Source organism: Panthera tigris, chromosome A1 (genome assembly GCF_018350195.1).
Source record: "Panthera tigris isolate Pti1 chromosome A1, P.tigris_Pti1_mat1.1, whole genome shotgun sequence".
NCBI lineage: Eukaryota > Metazoa > Chordata > Mammalia > Carnivora > Felidae > Panthera > Panthera tigris.
In genome coordinates, this window is record NC_056660.1 from 228,498,130 (window position 1) to 228,523,276 (window position 25,147).

Sequence of the window (25,147 nt, forward strand, 5' to 3'; positions counted from 1 at the left end):
TTGTAACTACTAGATAAATAAGTCTGGAGATCGAGGCACAGCTTGGTGATTATAATCAATAATACTGTATTATAAACTTCAGAGTCACTAAGAGACTAGGTCTTCATGGTTCTCACCAGAAAAAAAGAAATGATAATTATTGATGTCATAAAGGTGTTCTCTAATGCTAAGGTAGTAATCACCTTGCGATATGTAAATATCAAATCAAAACCTTGTACACCTTAAACTTACTCAATGTTTTATGTCTATTATATCTCAATTTTAAAAATTGTCAGTCCAGCTCTGATCTCTTTACTGAGCTTTAAACCCAAACATCTAATTATCCACCAATCATGAGTACACCAATTTGAGTACACTACAGATCAAACAAACCAAACCTTCCTCTTCCCCACAAGCCTTAATTCTGTGAGCAACATCGTGATTCTGTTCAAACACTTTGTTCATACCACAAACCTGGGAAGTAGCCTTGACTGTTGTTTTCATCAGCGTCTACCTTCTCTGTTTGAAGTCCTGCTATGTGTATCTCATAATTACTTCTCAAACTTGTTTGCTTCGCAATTTCATTGATCTAATTTAGGCTAAAATCATATCACCGAAATTCAAGCCACAGTTCTCCAAATGACCACTTGACTTTTATTGTAACCAAATCTGAATTCCACCATTTCCAGACCAGTGGATTTGGTGTTTTAACAAAATCCACCAGGGCCTGCATATTCCATGTCCTGATAACTCTCCATGTCCTTAACTCTCAGGGCACTGTGTTAAGCTACTCGCAAGTTCCATAATTCTGTCTCCTATGCGGGACTTTGCAAATTCAGTTTCTTCTTACTGGAACACTCTCACATACTCCTTCGTTCCTTGGAAAAATCCTACTTGGTTCCAGATACCATGTCCTCCCGGAAGTCTTCCTTCATGCATGAGATTGTATACGGACCTTCACATTGTCCCCAGAGCGTCCTGTGTTTCTCTCACATCACATCCCCACTCTCTTGCTTCCTTAACTGTATCTCCAATTAAGTCTTAGAGACTACAACTTTTTATCATCCAGCATATTAATAGCATGGTAATATCTCTAATGCTCGGCGAAGTTCCTGGCTCATAATGAAAGAAAAAGTCAAGTTGGATAAATCAAATAATGAATAAAAAATATAATAATTTAAGTGGATAACCCTGATTTGTCCACTGAGTATTACATTCCCTGTGTCAATTTGTTACACTGAGTATTTTTCTTAATAAACCCTACAAGATTAAGTATACTGGGTGAACCAATAAGACAGATTGTTATAGTAGAAAGAATCCTGAATCAAGTCAGGATAGAGGAGATCCAGTTTTGAGATATGTTTACAGCTGTGAAACCATCACCATAATCAAGACAGTGAACTTGCCCAAACCTTATCAAATTGTACACTTAAAGTAGTGTAGTTTAACGTATATCATACATACTTCAATAAGGTGTTTTTTAAGAATACCATTAAATTGGTCAAGGGAAAACAGTGAATACATGGGAGCTTTAAATATGATACATCAATATATAACGTGCATTCATTCATAGAGACAATCAGATGGCAACGGCATAACAGAAGAGTTGAATTGTTAAAAATACCACTCACCTTGATTGAGTACACGGTATGTTTCTTTCCACCATATACTCTTCTGTCCATCCTCTCCTGTAAAAGGTATCATAGCAATGCAGAGAAAGACACTTAATGTTTTCTTTGCTACCAAAGAACATGTTGTAAGCCACTCCATGTGGTCAATCATGTATTCCATTAAAATTAATTAAAAATAAGGAAATAGTGAAATTGCACTTTAGACTTTTGGAGCCGAAGAGAACCTCACAGACAATCTGGTTCAGAGTCCTAATGTCACAGATGAGCAATCTGAGATCCGGAAATTGCCTCAGCTCTAAAAGGCCACACAGTGGGCAGTTGGAAATAACATTCATATCACCCATTTCAGAATTCCCCTGTAGAAGGGCTCCTGGCTGACTCAGTAAAGCATGTGACTCTTGACCTTGTGGTTGTAAATTCGAGCTCCAAACTGGGTGTAGAGATTACTTAAAGAAATAAAATCTTTTAAAAAATAACAAATTCACCAGTAGAACACATTGTCAGAGTTCTTTTTTTGTCGTTCTGAGTAGTTTTTTGATACAATTCCTTTTAGGGGGGAGCAGGCAAGGGCAGAGGGAGAGAGAAAGTCTTAAGTAGGCTCCACACCCAGCACAGAGCCCAACATGGGGCCCGATCCCAGGACCCTGGGATCATGACCTGAGATGAAATCAAAAGTCGGTCACCTAACCGACTGAGCCACCCAGGTGCTCCTCAATACGGTTTACCATTTAATCAAATTCTGTATTGGCCATCTTCTCCAAAAAAAGAATACAAATAATATATCACATGAGGAATTTAATTCTCTCCGCTTAGGTGAAAATTAAGGCTACTTCTTGCTGCACACATCCATTTTCACCACTGCCTTACAGTTTCTCTCAGCCCCACCAATAGAATTACCCTGCTGAACTTGTATTCTTCTGTAAATGTAAATTATTATATTAACATGGTAGGTGATTGGCCAGTAGAAATATACATAATGAAATTTTGGATTAGGAGAAGTCTGCCTGAGAAATCTATTTTTTACTGAAACACTTACAGAAAAGCAACCACAGAGGGTAATCTCAGTATTATATTTTCCATCAGCACTCTGAAAGTTTACTTATTGCCAACGACTTATTTGAGGCCCAGGCATTGAGATTACGGTTCATTTAAAGATAAAAACTTGACAGTGGCTCACCTTAAATTTACAATGTATAAGCTTTCCATCGTTAGGCAATATTCTTCTATGGTAATAGAATATCTGCCTGCAAAAAGTTTTTGCATTAATCATTGCTTTGACTCTTTCATTTATATGAGCACTAAAGCTACACTTTGTAAGACTGAAAGGCATCTCAAAGAAGGAAAATGCTCTTGACTGCTATGCTGACTGGTATTGTTTCCTTATTTATAAAACCACAAAAATAAGTCATTTTCTCTTTTCTTCTTTCTTTACTTTTTTTTAGGGAGAGGATTATTGTTGCTGTTGTTATTGCTTTTGACCAGTAGGGAAAAAAGACGGACAAGGAAAAAACAGAAAAGATTGTTTTACTTTTTCCCAGTTACTCAAAGAGCTGCATAAGGCATTCTATAACAGTATCTATGCTATGATTCTCATAAAGTCACAGCCCTAGATAAGGGAACTAATTGTCAGATTTGCCTTTTCACACAAAGCAGCTATTGTATTCATAGCTTTTAATTATCACATTATCTTTAATTATCTTTCAATTAAGTTATGCAAAAAAACACAACGCGAGTTTGGCAATATTTAGAAGCATACAGGGTGGTTTCCGTTAACCACTAGAAATGATTGTAGTTCCCTTCCACATCTGAGTATCCCACTCAAAATGCAAGGATTTTTGTGATTATCACAAAGTTGTTTGTACTCATTTAAAATAATTCACTCAGCTCAGACAACGATTCATGAATTCACACAATCTGCTTGTTTCCAGTAAGTACCCAACTGGTCTGCTTTAGTTTCAGTAGGGGTTAAAGCAGTTAACTCGGTGAACTCCCATATAGCCGAGTTACGTAGCATGACGTTACCAAACACACGCTGCCCATTAATCAGGATTCTACTTGAACACCATACGCCAAACTAGCTAGACAGCTCATGGGACACCTGTGTGTATATTACATGAGCATAGCTCAACAGATTTTCACAAAGCGAACACACTCATGAAACCAGCACCCAGGTCAAAAACAGACATTTTCACAATTCCAGAGACACATCTCTCCTTCTGGGCATTATCCGTACCCACAAGGCAACCACTAGACCCTTGTAAGCATGGTGTGATTTTGACTCTCTCATAAATGGAATCGTATAGAATGTTTGCTTTTTTGTCTCACTTCCTTTGCTCAACATTAGTTTGGTGATAGTTATCCATCTTGGTGTATATAGTTGCAGTACCTTCTCATTGCCAATTAGTGTTTTCACCGGGCAGGCTTTTTAAGAGTTGAAAGTCAATGTAGCTTATATATAATAAATATATTTTGTTCTATATGTGACAGTGTAAATGTATCTGCCGACTGGCAAGCTTTTAAAATAAAAATAAAAATGTGCTGCATTTTCCTGTATGTACCACTATTTCCTTACAACGTTTTCCCTTTGTCTTTTGATTAGCTAGAGAAAATTATAGACAAAGAGGTAGCGTGAAAGAAAAATAGGAAATCTCTGTTAACCCTCCTCCACAGCAAATATTAAAAGTGCTATATACAAAATAATTACTTTTCAAATTTATAACATTCCTTGGTTTGCATTATGTCTACTCTCTTCTGTGTAAGGAGGTTTTACATTTGCATCATGCTTGAGAATAAAGCTTTTTTTTTTTTCATTTATATTCCACAGAACTCTGTTAGAAAGGGCAGTTATCTCTTAAGTACCTCTTATGTCTTGTACAACACTAACTATGGTGTGATATTTTTAGAAAGCAAACATCAGCAACCACAAAAAATACTGTCATAGTTATTGTGCTTAAGGAAAATATTGGGGAGCTGAATATTACCAAGGCACCAGAAGGTGCAGGGCTAAGAAAGAGTAATCACATTGGGAGGAAGCAATAGTCGGGTTTTCACCACAACTTTCATTCTCTGTCTTCATTTTGAAAGTGTCATTTTCACATCCCAGCTTTTCTTATCCCTTCTCCCTCACCGTCCCCCAAATGGGGCTTTGTGGTTGAAATTGAACATGACGTGGGGAAGAATGGGACCTATTAGAAAATTATAGAAAACAACTTTCAGGCAGATAGCTAAACCCAGAGATAAATTTATCAAAGGTAAATAAATATCCCTAGACTGTAAATCATCTGTGGAATCCCCTTAGCTGGTAATGAAGAGCCACATCCTCATCCAGGAGGGCTAGTCCTGGCCCCATACAGATCCACAGAGGCAGGAAGTCCTTCTTGGAAGAGCAGGCTCCCCAAGCAGTTGGTTGGTGGCTGATGTGTAAGAGTCTGGAGACAAGTAGTATGATTTGTCCATGAGGGATGAGAATCATGGGTCCCTCCATAGGCTGTGCGAAGTTTGTGATAGGAGAGGACCAGAAGGGAGAAAGTCAGGACCAATATCCTAAAGGACATCACCCAGGGAAATAAGGATCTGATGTATATAATGGGCAAAAGTCACCCAGTCATTGATTATTACAATGAACAAAGCAGGGACCTGGTAACAAGGTAAAATCAGCTGTCAGTGGATAGATATTCAAAATTTCAGCATTAGAAAATCCGGTTTCAATATGAATTATTTAGCACTTATTCTAGGATTCCTTATACATATGCTGGCTGGGGATACAGTTGGCTTTGGGCCTGCAATACTGCTGATGTAAGACTTATAGCATTTGACAGCCACCGTTGGAGGGTAGCAGCTTAACATAACATCGTTCAACTGTTCTTTCGCTCCCTTCCTCTCTATAAACCTGGAAGGTTGAGTAAGATCATCTCTAAGGTATTTTCGTGGTCTGCAACTCTCCATTTTTTCATCTTTTTATCATTTTTTCACATAATCCTTTTAGAGGTTAGCACCTCTTAAGGTCATCTGCACCATATGATTCTGAAAATTCAGACTCATTGAAATAGCAGAATTAATCTAGCCATAAAAATAGACAGAGGTCAGCACAGTATCTGAGGCCAAAAGGAAAAGGCAGGAAAGACTGTGATGAGAAAATTATGCTCGACCTCACCTTTCTATTTCCTTTGGCTTTGGCTTTTATTGGATGCTATATTTCTGGGGGAACCATTCCCGTTTGCTGCAGGTAAATGGTTGTGTTCTGAATTTATTGAGACGGGCAGCAGAAGGTCAAGGTATAGGCCAAGGGTAACTAAAACAGGGAAAGAGAACATTTGAGAATGATGTAGACAAATGCAAACTTTGTGGATTAGGCATGTGTTGGGTGGAGAGTGGTGAGCATTTACAGAAAAATAGAACAGGCCTGCTTTTAAGCAGATCAAGCAAAAGAAAGCCCCAAGCCAATTTATTTTATTCATTTCTTCCATCCCTGAAGTTGGCCTGGGATGCTACAAATAATTCCAGAGAAAGAAAGTCCTTAAAATCATAAGCCATTGTCTGTAGAATGTTTGCATTATTCATATACTTAACTAGTTTAAGGAGAAAAAAACAGCTTATAATTTTTACATAATACTAATTTAGTCTCTGGATTTTTAGGAAATAAGTAGGTAGCTGATCCAAATAGATGACACTTTTTTTCCGCTAATGTAAATGGTCAATGATATCTTCCATTTAAAAATGATTCTAGGAGCGCCTGGGTGGCTCAATTGGTTAAGCATCCAACTCCTGATTTCAGCTCAGGTCATGATTTCACGGTTCATAGGATCAAGCCTTGCATCAGGCTCTGCACGGAGAACACAGAGCCTGCTTGGGATTCTCTCTCTTTCCCTCTCCCTGCCTCTTCCCCACTCACTCTTTCTCTCTTTTGCTCTCTCTCTCAAATACAAATAAATATTTTTTTAAAAATTTTTTAAATCAAATAAAAACATTCTAATGGGTTTAACTGAGCCCAGATGTTCTTATGAAAAACAAGCAAAAAGGAAATAAAAAGTTTCAAACTCACCATATATTATAGTTTCCTTTACAACAGATACACTGTTATCACATATTAAATAGCATAGGAATGCTTTCCTTCTTAATAAATATTAAAAGCATTCAATTGGAATACTCTTTTAATTTCATATATAAAACATGTAACTTTTTCTACTAGATTCCAGATTGATTAAAGCAAGAAACCTAATAGATGGTGTTTAGATAAAAGCCAAATAAACTTTTGAATATGAGTTCATAATTTAAGTGAGATGCTATTACAAAATGTATATATAAGTATTGACTGGTCAGTAGCCTGCTAAAAGAATGCAGTTCATATGTGTGTGTAAAGCAAGGGGCTGCTGTTGAAGAAAAACAAAGTTGTATTCTCTTTAAACTTTTTAAATTTTGAGATAATTGTAGATTCACATGCAGTTGTAAGTACCAATATAGAGAGGTCTCATGTATGCTTTACCAGTTTCTTCCAATGATAATATCTGGTGGGACCGTAATATAATATCACAACCATTATAATGACGTTGGTGGAATCCACAGATTTTATTCAAATTTCACTTGTGCTTGTGTTTGTGTGTATTTAGTTCTATTCAGTTTTATCACACTTGTAGGTTTATGTACCCACCAGCACAGTCAAGATGCAGAACACTTCCATCATTTAAGGATCCCTATGTCACCCTTTTATAGCTGTGAATCATTTTCATATCCCAAATGATGGAAGTCAAAATGAAAATGAAAGAAAAAGACTTTAAGGAAAATGAAAAAGGTAACAAACTAGGAGGAGAATTAGTAAGACACAAAAGAAGACAACAGGAAAGAAACATAGATAATGAATGCCTTGGCCTGGTTTTCTCCCAGAAAGCAGAGCCTTGAACAAAAACTCATATATAAGTCATTAATTTGGGGAACTGATACCAAGGAATCAGAATAAGATACTGGGAAGACTAAGACACCGAAGGTGGAAAAGTCAATTGAACTGTCTGACTTTCAAGCAGATCACCACTGAGGGTAAATGGAGTTTGATCCTGCTGGGACACTAAGAGGAATGATGTAGAATGCCCCCACAGGATTCACCAGCAACGGGACAGAAGGGTGAGTCCCCCACTGGCCAAAGGCTGGCTCACGGGGCATCAATTCCGTACTTCTAGATACTCACATGCCACGGTCAGAGCCAAGCAGATCCCACGGAGAGCCCGTGCCACAGCATCTGAGAAGGTCCAGGACAACTATTCACACGTGGTGCCGCCGAGAACGAGACAGTAGAGTTACTCTTTGAGAAACTGGTTGACAGAGTGAAGGATGCAGCATATAGTGGACTGAGCAGAGCTGAGGTGGCTGAGAAGCGTCGGACACCCCGAGTTTCATGGATGAAACAAGACAGCCACGGCTTGCTTATAAGCAAACTCCTCTCAGACGGGACCCCAGTCACACTTCAGTGACTTCCATCAAGTGACTCGGAACGTCTCTGATAAATTCCTCTAAAGTGTCTCCCTTAAGGAATTGTTCAAGTAGTAGACTTTACTGTAGATTCTCCTTTCTGGAAAGAAATCAACATGAAACAATTAAAAGTGAATAAGCGTGAAGCTCTGTTTTGTCGGTAGTTTGTAAAATGCTTTTAAAAAGACCAGCAGTTTTGGGGCGCCTGGGTGGCTCAGTCGGTTGAGCTTCCGACTCCGGCTCAGGTCACAATCTCACGGTTTGTGAGTTCGAGCCCTGCATCAGGCTTTGTGTTAACAGGTCGGAGCCAGGAGCCTGCTTCGGATTCTGTGTCTCCTTCTCTCTCTTTCTCTGTCTCTGTCTCTCTCTCTCTGCTCCTCCCCAGCTTGTGCTCTCTCGCTCTCTCAGAAATGAAGAAACATTAAAAAAAATTTTTTAAAGGACCAATAGTTTTTTAATGGAGGAAAAGACGACAGAACTGATTTCAAAATCTTCTTGAGGTCAAACCAAATTATTAGAGTCTCCTGTCACCGAATGATTTAAATTATTTGGTTTTATGTCTTTGCCTAACAAACAACTATTATGAGACAATTAAACTAAATAAAATCAAATTTAAAATTATCAAGAGGTTGGTTGGTTGGTCAGTCATGAATTTTAAGGCTCCTCAGGACACATCACAGCGTGAACTAAAATTTTACTGAATTACTTACGTTGGCAATGGTTGGGGTGTGGAGGGGCTGTTTGTGCTGAGGTCAAATAGAGGCAACTGATTGAGGGTTTCGCTTGATATATTAGATTCAGGTAGTTCTGGCCCTTGAAGTCAGTTAAAGAATCAGGCTATTTTTGAGCACAATAGAATTTCAAAGACTTCAGAGTGCAAATACTACCAGATTGAAGTTTCTCTGTACTACTTTTCATGCTCTAATCATAAATTCTTCCTTATTTACAAATAGTGTGAGTAGACTGATCAGTAGGTGACCATATAACTTCCCATCACCCTGGATCCTTTAGAGGGTAAAAAGGGAAATAAATAATTCTAATTATTCTAAGGAAACAACTGTAAGCTGGTACTGTTCTGGGTAAACTAAATGTGTTACCCTACTTAGAAAGGCTCTGAGAGAATCTTTAAAAGCAGCTCTCTTGTTTGTCTTTTCTAAGCCATAAGACAAGTAAGAATCATAATAATCACCATTATTGACAACGGTATTAATGGTTGAACCTAAGAGATGCTGAGTTAGATGTTGAGCTGACAGATGCTAGTGGCAGATAATTACAAATAAACCAAAATGAACACTGTTTACCTGGGTAATGCTGAACATTCACAAGGCCCTTAGGAACCCCAAAGAAACTGCAAGACTGCCTCACTGGAAGCTTTGTCTGATAGAAACCAAAGTAGCTTGAATGTCAAGTACTCAGACAAAGCTAGGACCTAAGAGCCAATGAATCCAAAGAATTGAGAGACCTTGTGATTCCTGCAGCACTGGAAAGTTATAGAATTATGCTTCCTGACATGGTATCCTTCTAATCAGTAGAACCTTAGACAGTGGGGTTGAGAGACCAAAGAAGTCACAGCTCGGGTCAAATAACTAGGGCATTGAACTAGGGCATTGTTCAAGGAACTCATTATTCCTGCTCCAGGCTAAGACATGTGAGTGTGCTGAACAGGCCATTAATTTGGTGCCCTTTTATTATGACTATTGTAGCCAAAAAAGAAAAAGACAAGAAAGAAAAAGAAAGAAAACAACCAAACAACAACAACACATGAGATTTATTCAAAAACATTTTAAGTGCACAGCAGAATATTGTTAACAGTAAGCCCAATACAATATATCATATCTCTAGAACTTTATCTTGCATGACCCAAACTGTATTCCCATTGAATAGCAACTCCCTATTATTCGTCCTCGCAGCTCCAACAGCCACCATTTCTGCTTTCTGTTTCGATGAATTTGAATTTAGATCCCTCATTTAAATGATTATTTCAAACTATTGTTCAACAGGTGTTTAGAATGAAAACTAAGTGATGAATGAAAGAAACACAAAGAAAGAGGAACCTCTTGTTCTCTGCCTACCTCCCTGTGGTAGACTGAATAACCTGCCCCCAAGTGTCCGTGTCCTAATCCCACAACCTGTGAATATGTTATTTTTACATGGCAAAAGGCACTTAGCAGATCTATCTAAGGAGAGGATTTTAAGAGTATTTCTGCATTATTCAGACGGGCTCAATGTAATCACGAGAGGGAAGCAGGAGTGTCAATCAGAGAACGGGATACAACAAAGGGAGAGGAGATGTGGTGACAGAGCAGAGGTTGGAATGTCGCCATTGCTGGCATCTGGCAATTGGAAAAGGCGAGGAAACAGACTGTCCTCCAGACACAATTAATACAGCCCTGCCAACCAATTTTAAACTTCTGACGCCCAGAACAATAAGATACCATATCTGTTCTATTTGAAGTCACCAAGTCTGTAGTCATTTGCTACAGCAGCAGGAACAGCAGCAAACTTTAGCGAGACTGACCCCAAATTTGAAAACCTCACTCAGCAAAACTAAATACCTGCGGTTACGAGTATTGAAAAGATGCAATACAGCATCTTAATCTCAGCTGAGCACTCTGACCTCACCAGATCTGGTGAGACTACTGACCTCTCCACATTATCAAAGTTGACATCATTAAATGTACAGACTTCTCATGAAAAGAGTGATTTGAACACATTTGCTATTTCTCCCAATATTCCTGGTGGTATTTTAGAACCCAGTTGTGTTTTCACGCCCCCAGGAAACTTAGGCAATGCCAGGTGGATCTGATCCTTAAACTTCCAGGGTTGCAAAGTTACTGGGTAGCCTATGCTTCCTGCCAGAGTATTTTTTTTCTACTTTATGACATATGCTATGAAACAGAAGAAGATTTCTCAAAAATCAAAGATAGAGGTTCTTATTTATCATCACTTCCTCCTCTCCTAAACAGGGTAATCATTGCAGAGGTCGTTAGACAGGGTCAGATCAGAACTAGAGAGGAACTCAAAGGCCATCTTCTCAATGAGTCTTGCACCGATACATTTGTATCGGTTGAATGTTTATACATTTCAACTCCTGTGTCCCTTGCCTTGTTTTACTTTTTCTGTGTCCCTTGCCTTGTTTTACTTTTTCTGTGTCCCTTGCCTTGTTTTACTTTTTCTGTGTCCCTTGCCTTGTTTTACTTTTTCTGTGTCCCTTGCCTTGTTTTACTTTTTCTGTGTCCCTTAGCACATCCGCCCTTCCAACTCACTACATATTTTTTCATTTATTGTGCTTGTGGAGTATTTTCCATCTTCCCATGCTAGAATATAATGCACTAGATCAAGATGTTTATCAAGGATCATTGATGTACCCAAAGACCTATACAGTCTAGTCTGTACAGTAACTGTGGCCTGTATGCTGACTGTTCTGCTTCACCTCTGAATACAATACCTAAAGGTAACTTGGTATTGTGAACCCTTTTGGGTGAGGGTAAGTAAAGGTGACTCTGGGTCCCTGTTACTGGATTTTTCCAGAAAGGCTTCTCTGAAGCTGTTTAATCTTGCTGCCGGCCCAAACAGGAGTAAGAATGTATATATAGACGATTGACAGCTGTCTGAGAGTTAACTCTCCCTGTCTACAAAGTCTCTGCCCCACTCACAACACAGTCTGAGGTTGACCTATGCAGGATGTACCTGCTTTGGTAGCACATGGACTCTGGGCCTAGGCCACTGCATGATTAGTCAGAGAAGGGAAATTAGCTCAGGGATGGTCTGAGAGAAATGTTTCTTAATAGAGGAAATCTATACTGAATATTGCCTGACCAGCCCAATTTTTAAGAAACAATGAATATCAAACAAATGGGGGAAATTTTTAGAAAACGAAGTAGAGAAACAACAAAAGGCAAAGCAATAAGTAGGCAAAGCAATAAGTAGGATCACGAAGCAGACAGAAGAGAAGTCACAACGATTGGCAAAAGCTATCAAAGCAGAAATCGGAGTGTTTAGTAACCATGAATTTGAAACACCAGAGCATGGGTTAGGAGAGCCTTACCACTGAAGGAGTAGCTTCCAGAGCTATGATTGTGTCTGTCAGGTTACTGTTATCTACTATATCCTGGATGATGGTGCTCTGGAAAGCTCTCTATGAGGCCGCTCAGGCTGACTTCTGTCTCCATTCTCTTTGTTCTTACTAACAAGTATGCAGCTTCGGACAAAAACTCAAGTAGAATTTTTAATTACTGTTTATAATAACTGAGGTTATTTCTATTTCTAGCCTCCATTTGGTTGGATGGTGGAAATTTCAACCAAGTCAATTTCTAATCCTCATCCACACTCTTTCCCTGGGGTTGCATCAAATTCCAGGAAGCTTATGTGAAGCAAAGATCTTGGCAACACTCGGTGTGGGTGCATAAATGATAACAGTGAAGGGTGGATAGGAACTCACCTTCACTAACTTAGGCTGAAAAACATGTATGTGTGCAGGTACAGAGAGCATGTATATGTACATGTGTTTTTGTGCATGTATAGAGATCCTTGGATCCCGGATCCACAAAATCTTGAATCCCAAGATCTTTTCACATCTCTCCGCTACTTCTAGGCATCTTTCACTCCTCAAGCCTTGGGTGCCAAGGCCACATTCTTAGATTCATCGTAAGCCTTTTATCATTACAGTCTCTCTACAATGTTGAGGCTCTACCTTGGAGAGGTGGTACATTTTCTTTCTGCTCTTACATTCTCTAAACGCATAAAGGCATTTGACTGCACCTTCCCTCACCAATCCTGGGCCTGACTACTTTACAGGGGAGAGGGGTGATGATTTCAGTGCCTGTTTCCAGAAAACCACAGCATCTTTTCCATATTCACAACTGTCTGCCTTAGTCCTGCTAACCCAGGGCATCATTTTCCTGATTCAAGCACAGGAAGCCTTCATCAAAATAGACCCTAAAATATGTTATTCAAGCTCAGAAACTTATCCATAACTCCCTTCCTCCATGGACATTAGAGTTTAAAGCAAAGACCAGTAAGAACTGGCTCTATATTCTGATATGTCGTCCCTTCCCAGAGATGATGGAGGTAGAAAAACCCAATTACCTGAATGAGACAAAGGATACAACAATGCTGAAGGAAGAACTTTGATAAATATTTCAGGATAACATGCTGAAATATTCATATTACAATATGGAAAACTAGGTAACCTGAATACTGTGAGTTTCCTAATATAAAAAAGGCTCAACCAATCTCAGATGAAATAAGTTTGCCCTGTAAATCTCTGTAGAAATTTCAGTGTGCACGGTATATTATTATGTCTGTTTTTAATATGGGTATGCAATTTTTCACATAAGGCTTCCAAAACCGGATCAGTTATACATGCATACTTAATCTGAAAAAGCAAATTAATATGTATTTAGTACCAAAAATAAAGTGTATCAAGGTCATGAATAATTGTATAACTATTTAATATTATCTTACACTTGCATCTGTGACGATAATTTTTGCAGGCAATATAACCCTCTCACATTCCAGAGTTTGAGAAATCATTAAAATAACTTCAATGAAATATTAACATTGTACATTGGCATTTACAAAGCACTCCTTAGTATATTGCTGCAGTCAAATTTTATAGGAGAAATTGACTGGGAACTTTAAGTGAATCAATTTTAAAGTGTTAAATCTTTCTTCTTCCCTAAAATGAAGGATGTACATGGGAGTATGAGCTTGGTGCCCCAGTGCTCGCTGCAGTAGTAACTTTACAGCAACTAAACCGTTAGAGTAATTGCTGAAGCTACAGAGATTTACCTTTCACCTTGCAAGACTTATTTGATATACCAGCATCAAATCCTGTCTTGATTCTACTCCAGAGGCAGCTATATTTCAATCTGTGGACTGTTTTAGCAATCTTTGGTGGGCTTACACATATGATCTGGAGAACTGTTTATTGCATGTGAAAATATTCGTTTTTTAGTGGTTTCCGCTATGATTGGTTTTTCAAGTAATACTTCTATTGGAGTCAGAGATTTCCTATCTTCTCTTTGTTGATGCTTTTTTTAATATGGCTGCAGCATTACTTTGTATTCCAAGAAAACATTCAGTTTCTCTAGAGTTTTCCTCTTTCTCCCTAGTTACATGGCAACCATATTCAAACTTAAACACTTCATCAAGACTCTAACACCTTGCCAATCCAGGTCTGGAAAGGCAACCATGTTTTGTTTCTTTGTTTTTTAAAGCTTATTTATTTTGAGAGACAGAGCAGAGGAGAGGCGGAGAGAGAGGAAGAAGAGAAAGAGAATCTCAGGCAGACTCTGTGCTGTCACCACGGAGCCCGATGCGGTGCTCAAACTCACAAACCATGAGATCATGACCTGAGCCAAAGTCAGACGCTTAACTGGCTGAGCCACCCAGGTGCCCCTAGCAGCCATGTTTAAATCAACAAAATCTAAAGTGAAAAAAGAAAAGGAAAGGAAAGGAAAGGAAAGGAAAGGAAAGGAAAGGAAAGGAAAGGAAAAACAGACTTTACCTACCCCAGAGATTTGTTGTGTATCTTCTTTCTTAAAACACAACTTCTTTCTGTAACTCCAGAATTACAGGTTAACTGAGAAATATATTAGTCTAATAACTATCATGATGATATTTTTTTAAAAAGGGAGTTGCAATTTGTACACTGTTTTTAGTGCTAATATCAATGAAAGAAATTCATTTTGTATTCATGACCATGAAATATGGCTATTCAGGTGTATTTATGGCATAATTGTTTCTCTAAAATTAAAATGTTATCTATCTCATTAAATCTAATGAATCACTATAATGAATATTTCCACATATAATTATAACGGAGAGGACAAAGAGAATAGAAAAAATAAAGAAATGAAGGTAGTTTACTTTCTTCTACAGCTAATTTCTTTCCTTACCCTACATTGTCTTATTGTTTTGTATTATTTCCTTTTTTATGGTGTTAACCATAATACTAGATTCACTTCATTCTTGTTTTGTTTTTTGTTGTTGTTTTTCTTTCTTTTTTTTTTTTGTGATTCTCTGTCTCCTCTATGTGCATGTGTGTTCTTGTGGGGGTGATGGGGAGACAGAGAGCCAAAGATATATTTGACCTAGATACTGAATGCTCATTCTCAAAGAATGGGGCCAGTATGAGGGAATTCTCTCATGTCCCATGATTTTAGAGCAGATTTGAAAGTGACAGGAGTGTAAGGAAGTTTTATTGTACCCCAAAATAACCATTTTTTATTGTGTGAAAATTTCATATTATATATGATAATGTTATTCAACCTATGACAATAACCTAAAATGTTCCTCATATACATTAGTATAGATCCTATCAGGCTCTCAAAAACATAATTTGGTGAGAGCAGCAGGTGTACAAAATAACTGTGCTCCCAAGAGCAACCAAACTGGCCGTGAGGGTAGAAATTGAGATAATTCCTGCATCATGAATGAAGGGAATGTAGCAATGCTCATATGCCTAAGGGTCTGGTTGGGCACTGAGGTGAGTTGAGAATATTAATTTGATGTTGGCCTTGTCCAGTTTATTTGCATTTTGCTAAACAACCAAGTAGGAATATCAAACAAATTAGTACATGCAGGTGAATAAGAATCTGATAAAAGCTTCCACTGGAGATCCACCTATTCATGGTCTTAGAAGCAATTCCTTAGAACAATCCCAGGAATGTGGGAACTAAGATCCACTCTGCTGAGTCCACCATCCATCCGGTGTGCCCCTCCTCTAGTGACAGGTTCTAATTGTGTTTCCATTTCAGTGTATTTCCTGCCCTTTTCAGGGTCGAAGATTGGTCATACATTCCCAATTTACTGTTCAAATCTAGCTAGTTGCTCTGAAAGTAGCTCATCTTGTCCTAAAGTAGCTTAATGGCCTGAGGGTTATACTCAATCTGAAGGGTTAACAGGATAGGGTAGAAAGATGGGGGGCTCGTGGACTCAGGACACCCTGATCTTTAGCCTTATCCTGATGTCTTGTCTTTGGACACAGTCTTCTCTGGTGTTCTTTTGCCTTTAGCTACCTTTTCTAATGTGTATGCTACCATCACTTTAACAATATTTAAGAGTGATGGCAATGGGTTCAAAAGTCATAATTTATATTAAAAATGTGTTGGACTTTTAACTACATTTTTCAAATAAAAAACGTGTAAGCAAAAAAAAAAAATGCGCTAAGGAGGTATTGCTTTCCGCGGAATTTCTTTTCCTTGGACCTAGTGTTGAAGCTAGTAATTCATAATTGCGCTTACAATTTCAAAGGTGGCAAAAGTTGAGTATTAGAGTAATATAGCAATATGTTGGTATACTAAGGTGAATTACTAGCTTTAACACTAGGTATGCAAAAGAAATTCCATGGAAAGCAATGCCTCTATTATCCCATCCACTTTTGTACATACATACGTACATACATACATACATATGGTATATTTGTTTTCCGTGTCACAGTAAAATCAAGGAAATATCATATATTTTATATTTGAAGTTGATACATATTTAAATCCCCATTTAAAAACAGTAGCTCCCCAAACTAAAATTTGAGGATAAGTTTTTTACTTGACAAAGACCGTCCTACTGTACATACTTTATGGCATGTAGAATTCAAAAATTGCAAGCCAATGGTAGATATGCTGCCTGGTCAAGAAACAGACTGAGTCAATGGAACAGAATCCATATCTTATTTTTTTTTTCTTTTAGAGACTAAAAGCTATTGTGACACCTCCCTAATTGAAATAGTTCCGAGCAAGATCAATACTCTGGGAATTCATTTACAAGTGGTTTTGAGGGAGTGCAGAGGCTGGAGAAAGGAAATACTTTTTACTGCACTCAAGTTTCTAGCTTTGGTAACTAGGTGAATGAAGCAATTAGATTATATAGAGAATGACAGAGGAGCCAAATGAGAAATTCAGAGTGGAGGGTAATTCAGCCTGAAAATTTCAAGTCCAAGTGAAAGATGAAAGTTGGTATTTGTGATAAACTGCTATAGATTTAGATCTAGAATGTAACAGGTAATTGTTGGTACTCTATATTTTTTGGAGAAGCATGCAGTTAAGAGTTCACAAATGCTTTTTAGAACAAATTTTAAGAAATATGTACATATCCTTTAGTTATAAACTATGATTACATTATTATGATCACATGTTTAGAAATAAAATCATGTCTTAAGGTCTAAATCTGTATTATCCAATATTTTGAAATTTCTTATTCTTTACATTTTAGGTTCTTCCAATCTGATAAGACTACCCTACAACTAGAGCACCTGCTCCATTTGTAATTAACTAACTTCTTTTTTGGCTATTAATTTACCTTTCTTTTTTAATTTTTTTATTACATTTTATTACATTTATTTTTGAGAGGCAGAGAGAGACAGAGCATGGCAGGGGAGGGGCAGAGAGAGAGGGAGACACAGAATCCGAAGCAGGCTTCAGGCTCCGAGCTGCCAGCACAGAGCCCGATGTGGGGCTCGACCCCGTGAACTGTGAGATCATGACCTGAGCCGAAGTCAGACACTCAACCGACTGAGCCACCCAGGCGCCCCACCTTTCTTTTTTTTTTAATGTTTGTTTATTTACTTTTGAAAGAGAGAGAGAGAGAGGGAAAGAGCAAGAGGGAGAGGGGCAGAAAGAGAGGGAGACAGAGAATCCCAAGCAGGCTCCACCTTGCCAGCATAGAGCGTAATGTGGGGCTCGAACTGAGCACCAAACCGTGAGATCATGACCTGAGCTGAAATCAAGAGTAGAATGCTCAACTGACTGAGCCACCCAGGCATGCCTCACCTTTCTTTCTCTTAATCTTGCCTTTCTCTCCTGTTCTCTGTTCTTTCTTGCACTTCTCTTGGTTTGATTATTTTTCAACATCCTGTTTTACTCTCCTGTTAGGCTGGTAGATTTACAAATTTTATAGGATTGTGAGATTCGTTTATTATGCTTTTAAGAGATTACCCAGAAATTATAACATACGTCCTTGATCAATCAAATCAGACAGTGATCTTTAACCCTTTAATTCCATTTATCTTTCTCCTGACTTATATTCTACCTGTCGTGTGATTGAATCCTCTTTTAGTCCCCCAAGATGTTGTCGACATAGTCTTTAACAGACAGTATATTCATTCATATTTGTTGATATATCTGCCATTTCCAATGTTCTTCTTTCAAACTTGCATCTTCAACCTTTCATTGATTACTATTGTTATTCCCTCTTAAAAATATAGTTCTTTAATATGGTTCTGCTAACGACAAATCGTCTTCGATTTTATTTTCCTGAAAATGTCTCTTCTTTAATTTTCACATTTTTAATGATATTTTGATGGGCTCAGAATTCTCAGCTGGCAGATTTGGCTTTTTACCCTTTGAAGACATCATTCTGCTGTCTCCTAGCTTCCCCTGCTTCTGGAAGGGATTCCATGTAATCTTCCTGTTGTGCCTTTGAAAGTATTGTGCCTTTTTGCTCTGGCCTCTTTTAAGATTTCTTAAAGTGGACATGTTTTACACATCTTGAGTGCATGCTTTCTAGTTCATAACTAATTTGGGGAAGAGTAAAACAAAGGCTTTTAGTTGATTCTTAGCAATAATGTCTTGTTTTCAATAAATGAGAGAGATCAACCTAAAGTCATGATATTCCCATGATATACCCAGAAGTACCAGGCTGATTCCTAACAGCACTGTTCTCTGGCCACCAGACTGTTTGTATTTTCTATCCTCTTTTATCATATTTATGGAAGGAGTTTATGCAGAGTTACTGTATCATTATTCATACCAACACGATTTCATCATGTCATTATTTATCATTATTTACATCAACATTATTTATATTAACAATTATTACACCTGGACAAGGCTTCTCTCAAATGAAATGTATTGAACATTTTCTCAAATAATATTGGTCAAATAAATCAAAATGTATGTTTTCTCTTTTAGATATGTTTTTTTTACAAATTCTGGTCATTGTTTATAATTTAAAAAATTTTTGAGAGAGAGAGAGAGAGAGTGCAAGGGAGGGGCAGAGGGAGAGGGAGAGAGAGAATCTTAAGCAGCCTCCACACTCAGTACTGAGTCTGAGGTGGGGCTCTATCCCATGACCCTGGGATCATGACCTGAACCCAAATCAAAAGTTGAATGCTCAACCAACTGAGCCACCCAGGTACCCCAATTAAATTATCTTCAATTAAATATGAGCCATTCCTATATGCCTTCTAGGTTATTATAATTTATAGTCTCTGATTATAAAACAATTCATACATGAAATACCCAACTTGCTGAAGGGTGTTCATTACCAACTATTTGAGAAGGAAGGAATGGGATTTTGAGCATGTTCATGATCTGACTTTCCTCTGTACCCTCTGTGTGCTTTGTTATATAGGTGAGCCCTTACCTGTATGTGGTGTGTGTTAGTTTCTAATAAATATTTAAAAGGTTTTTTGAGAATTCTGCCATAAACTTTAGCTTCCCTGGTATAAAGGACATGTAGGAACCAAGTTAAACTGTCAGTGTATAATACAGTCACTTCAACATACATTTGACTTAACCATATAGACATGTTTATTAAAGATAATTCCTTAATATGTTTATATAATGTATATATGTTATTCAAACACAAAGAAAATAATTAGATGTATAGAAGCACAGGCCTACAGAGTTGACTCAAATATAAATTGTAAAGACCCACCTTTTACTCCATCTGTCTTCAATGCTAGACTTTCCTCTATAATGAATCAAGTCCAATAAGCAAATACTAACTGATACATAATAACAATTATCATATATTTAATACCTACATCTAACATTTTTTTCTTCTAAATCCTTAGGTCCTGATGTCTGGCAGTCTCTGAATCTTAATGTGCCCCGTTGCGAGGTTTATGACATCTCCCAGAATTTCCCTACGGGTGATTATTTTTTAACCATTCATTTCACTACAGTAACTATAATTATCATATTTGGCATGTCAATCCCCAGCCAAGAGCTGTCCACACTGATTTTTCTTACAGCTTTCCTTTTTTTAAATGACTATCTCCCTTACCATTTCTATCACCATAGGGCCATATTCTAAACTGAGATAACTGAAATAGTTTTTCCAATCTATTCTTGCTAGTTTATCACATATACTATAGCTTTTTCATAGATTGTCAATTTTTTGTTTGGGTTAAAACAAATTTCTGCCACAATACAATACAATACTCTTGACAGAGTAAGTATTTAGGTCTCAGAGAATGGGAGAACTCTTTCTAGATCAAGAGATCATGTACCGCATGCCCTAAATATTTGTTTTAGGTGAGCAGGAAAAGGTAACCTTTATTTCCAAAATTGTTTCTCTGACACGAGGAATTCTTCACCCAAGAAGAGTACAGTTTATTCATTATTTTAAAATAGCTTATTTTTTTCCCCATGCTTGCTCAGTTTTTAGATCTTGTGTGCCTGATGTAATTAAATATAAATTATATTAATTTTAATAAGTTTTTTGGGCTTGAGCATCAGTTTAGAAGCATGAACTATCCGGTGTTCTTGAGCTTAGTCACTAAGAATTTCCAGCAGTATTATAGGAAATCACTGACATGCACATTTCTCAAAGACCAGAGCTTTATTGTTAGTTAACATTTAACTCAGCAAAATGTTGGTACTTCAATTATGTAAAAAATCATTGATCGAGAAATGATGAATTGGAGTCAGAAACATAAGTATGTGTGTAGTCACTATTAAGCAGTTACTGAATATCTTATCTAAATGTTAAGGGCTTTTTTTGTATAATGATTACAAATTTAGAAAGGTTACTAGTGAACTCTAAGATCTAAAAAACAGTTCCATTAAAAGGAATAAGGACTTCACAGAATACATGGGTACAATACCTGGAATTTTGTTAAATTATGGAAACAGTATCAGCCTCAGCCTCTCCCCAGGAGACACCATATAATGTCTGTTTCCTAGTGACAAACAAAATGTTTCCAGACATTTGTAAATGTCTCCTGGAGGGCAACACCACCCCAGATTGAGATGCATTGCTTTTAGATAAAAGTCAAGAAATGTTTTCTAAGTCCCTAGCATGTGGTTGAGTTTAACTTGTTAGCTTATCTAGTATTAAGATAGTTGACACAGTGTAGGTTTAACTAGTGCCTATATCTGCCTTTCAAAACAGGGCATTTTCTACAATGAGTGTCTGTCTAACTGTAAAATTCAGCTAATCCTTCCTGCCTGGACTAGTTCCTGTTCCAACAATTATCACATACCAGGAACACCAATCAATCTCTCCAGTGGCGGTTGGCCTTCTGCTTAACATCATATCCAGGTGTTCCTTATTCTGCCCATTGCCAAAAACATCTCCTTAAAGCTCACTCACCTCCCTGAACACTTCTTACTCCATATGCCACCTCCAGGTATTTCTGCAACTTTCACAGTGCTTTCTCCCTTCCATTTTCTCCCTTATCCCTGAGTTTATACCTGTCAGGCAAGATTCACCACAACTGTGAACAAATGTGTTATCATCTTAGCCGGGCTGTAATTTATTTGAAGATAGCGATCGTTGGGTATTCAGTAATATGTCTTTCAGTGCCTATCACATACATTAGGAAATTGTTTCTCTAATAAACAAATGAAAGAGAAGCATTTCAGGGAGAGAAATAAAAACCCCGGACAACTCTGCACCTTCCATTACTCCATCAATTAGTCCTAAACTCACCTTCTGTTCTAATTCAAGACCAACCCCAGTCAATGAGTAAGCTAAAACACCCTCAGAATCACTATTTCTCAAGGGTATCCTTTCTTCCAAGCTGATGCAACCTGGAGCCGGGCTCCCTGGCTTGGTCTATATGAGTTCAGTTCCCACAGACCACGCAGACTTGCCAGGTGCCTTTGTGGAGAATGGAAACTGAACAACCATGGTCTGAGACCTTCCACACCCCACATAGAGGCCAAGGAGAACCATATCTTGTCTTATTTATCTCCGTCATCACATTTTTGAAATTGTGCTATTTGATTGAGGCTATATGCCATTCATCTTCTTTTAAATATTCCACTTTAGTGGGGTAAAGTCCCACTTATAAGCATGACATAGTCATAATGACTTAAAACATTTTAATTTTGCATTATTTATTAAATGAAATCTCTTCATTACTCCAGGTGTATGCAATAATATATCAAAACTCACTTTAGATTATAGAACCATGTTAGCTGAAGATCTGATGTGCAAATCAATTCAAAACATAACCAAAAACATTTTTTTTATTTTAATGTTTTTTTTTATTTATTTTTGAGAGAGACAGAGACAGAATGTGAGTTGGGGAGGGGCAGAGAGAGAGGGAGACACAGAATCTGAAGCGGACTCCAGGCTCTGAGCTGTCAGCACAGACCCCATAGAGGGACTTGAACTCAACAAGCCATGAGATCATGACCTGAGCAGAGGATGGACACTTAACCAACTGAGCCACCCAGGCGCCCCTCAAACACATTTTTTATCTTTGCTTTACTTGTTTTGGTTTAAGCCAAAAGATGTCATAATCTTCTGGAAATGTTATGAAATCAGAAGGAATAAAATGCATAATATACATACTATGTGATATCCATGAAGACTTACAATCTGGGTTTTAAAACATATTTAAATATCAAAGTGATATCAATTTTGAATAAATACAAAATCACCTTCTGTTTTTAAAAGTTCCAGGTAGTAATTTAATTGACTGTAGCTGAATTTATGATACTCAGCACACAACAATCTTAAGGGTGGTAAGGGTGTTCCTGTTGTGATATACTTTGATAATGATAATGGGAAGTGTTGACTCTCATAATAATCACTATTTCGATTCTGAAAAGCAATTCTCCAAAGGGACTTCCATTGTGACTTTATATTTTCTTTACATGTAGATTTATATTTATTTTGATTATGACATAGTTGGTGAAACCTGGGACTTTCAAATGGTTCTTCTGAACATATGCAAGACTTGACACATATCTGCAAAAACCTCCACTATGTGACGAGTGAGTAATAGCCCTTTAATGCAGACATGTTCCTCTTAGTCGAAAAAATATTTGGATCAGTTGGTAATTTGAGAACTTATAATTTCCTACACTTGAATAATTTAATAATTTGAAAGTTCACTTCTAATTACCATAACTTGTCAAATAACTGGCACTTTGCATAAAATGAGCTAAAGCCTAGAGTGTCACTCCTGAGTCACTGGCTGTGATCAGGAATGCCTAGTGAGGCTTTGAGTCCTGAAGTATATCAGGAATAGGAACACGACCAAGGGGCGCCTGGGTGGCTCAGTTGGTTAAGCCTCTGCCTTCAACTCAAGTCATGATCTCATAGTTTGTGAGTGTGAGCCCTGCGTCAGGCTCTCTGCTGACAGCTCAGAGCCTGAAACCTGCTTCAGATTCTATGTCTCTGCCCTTCCCCCGCTCGTGTGCGCTCTCTCTCTCTCTCTCTCTCTCTTTCAAAGTTAAATCAACATTAAAAAATTTTAAATAAAAAGAACACGACTGAGAAGGGAGAATTTTATTAGCAGGCCACCAAGTCACTTCCTTCAATCAACAAGCCTGGATCCTGCATGAACACCACATTCCTTCTCACCTTTGTAATTAAGAGCTGGGTAGGCATCTGCCTGTGATTCCTTTTTTGGGAGACAACGCTCCCCACATGCCTTTATGTGGTTAGAGCTTCCTAAGAATAGGAAATTCCTGCCAGGCCCTGCCTTACCCTAGCACCAAAGGAAGATGCACGAGAGTAGAGAGTCACCATAAGACATCAATGCCCTTCTCCAGTTGTGCTTACATAAATCCCAGACTCCTCTCAAGAAAAGGTCCTACCCTCTACTGCAATAATCCCTTTAGATTTTTACAAAATTTATTTTGTTCAGGAACTTAATCAAAATTCTTGATTTTTCAGGATAAAGTGAAGGGGGGATATAGCACAGGTCCTTAGATTTCTTGGGTATGCAAAAGAAAGGGACTATCTAAAATCCATGTAAACTTTGATATAGATATCTATTAATAGGCTCCTAATATGAGCTTCTGGACCATAAAGTAGGGTTTTTAACTGATGGCTCAACAAAAAGACCACCAAAATAGCACACACAACACACACACACACACACAATATGTATGTGTGTGTGTATACACACACACACACACACACACACACATACATAGGCTTTCTGCTGACAGCTCAGAGCCTGAAACCTGCTTCTGATTCTGTCTCTGATATAAATAAATAAATTATATATATATATAATTTATTTATAAATATATATATTTATTTATAAATAAATTTGTTTATGAATCTATATTTATATCTCAATATCTCTATATAAATGTGTTTGTGTGGTGTGTATCTAAATTTAAGTTCATTAGACTTACTGCAGTAAAGAAGAAAACTTACAGACAGACATCAGTAGTGTGTAAGAGAGGTACTTACAGTGAAGAGTCATTTATATATTTGGGGAGTCTGGGTCTATGTGGCTTAAGGAAGAATTTTCAAGGTGGGGAACAGATTGTGATTAAATAACACTTGTGACCTAATAATGTAGGTTTGGTAAACACAGAAAAGCTAGATTCTTGTAGGAAGTTCTGATTGTTGCCTCATGAGTGAACTGTTTGCCCAGGTGAACAATGTATTAATTTCATTGTGAGAGCTCTTGGCCCAGATGAACTGACTCTTTGCCCAAATAAATTGGATTGCGAGAACTTCCTGAAACAGAACACAATTTTTGTGTTATTTAAATTGGTTTAATGATTTTCTGGGCAATGGTTTCCTGAAACAGATAATTCATATTTATATCTCTTTTCTACCTCAGTCTGTAGAGCCAGACTTTTCCTTCTGTACACTAAAACAACCAAACTAAAGTCAAGATTTTGGGACTTGCAGCAGAGACTACAGTATTATCTATTTGAAAACAATTCCTTAATTTTTTTTGTTCAAATATCATCCTCATATTGTAGAGGGGAGCAAATTGTCCAATTAAAAACCATACTCCATAAAATCCCAAAATGTACCTTCCCATTCAATCCACACTCATTCCTATCACAGGTGACAATTATCCTAATTTGTAACAATATAAATTACAGAATAGAAATTTGTATAATGGAATCATATTATTCTCT

At 37.6% G+C, this 25,147-nt stretch overlaps 1 long non-coding RNA gene across 2 annotated transcripts in view; it reads right to left on the reverse strand.

Moving 5' to 3' along the window:
* Positions 1–24,495, reverse strand: part of LOC122231891 — a 40,277-nt gene extending 15,782 nt beyond the window's left edge. Inside the window, exons 1-3 of one of the 2 annotated variants that reach the window (XR_006209176.1) lie at positions 24,462–24,495; positions 7,789–8,169; positions 1,611–1,667 (exon numbers count right to left, since the gene is read on the reverse strand). This is a non-coding gene — a long non-coding RNA (uncharacterized LOC122231891). The remainder of the gene's footprint in view (positions 1–1,610; positions 1,668–7,788; positions 8,170–24,461) is intronic. The other variant, XR_006209178.1, reaches the window with a different exon arrangement.
* Between the last annotated feature and the right edge of the window lie 652 nt (positions 24,496–25,147).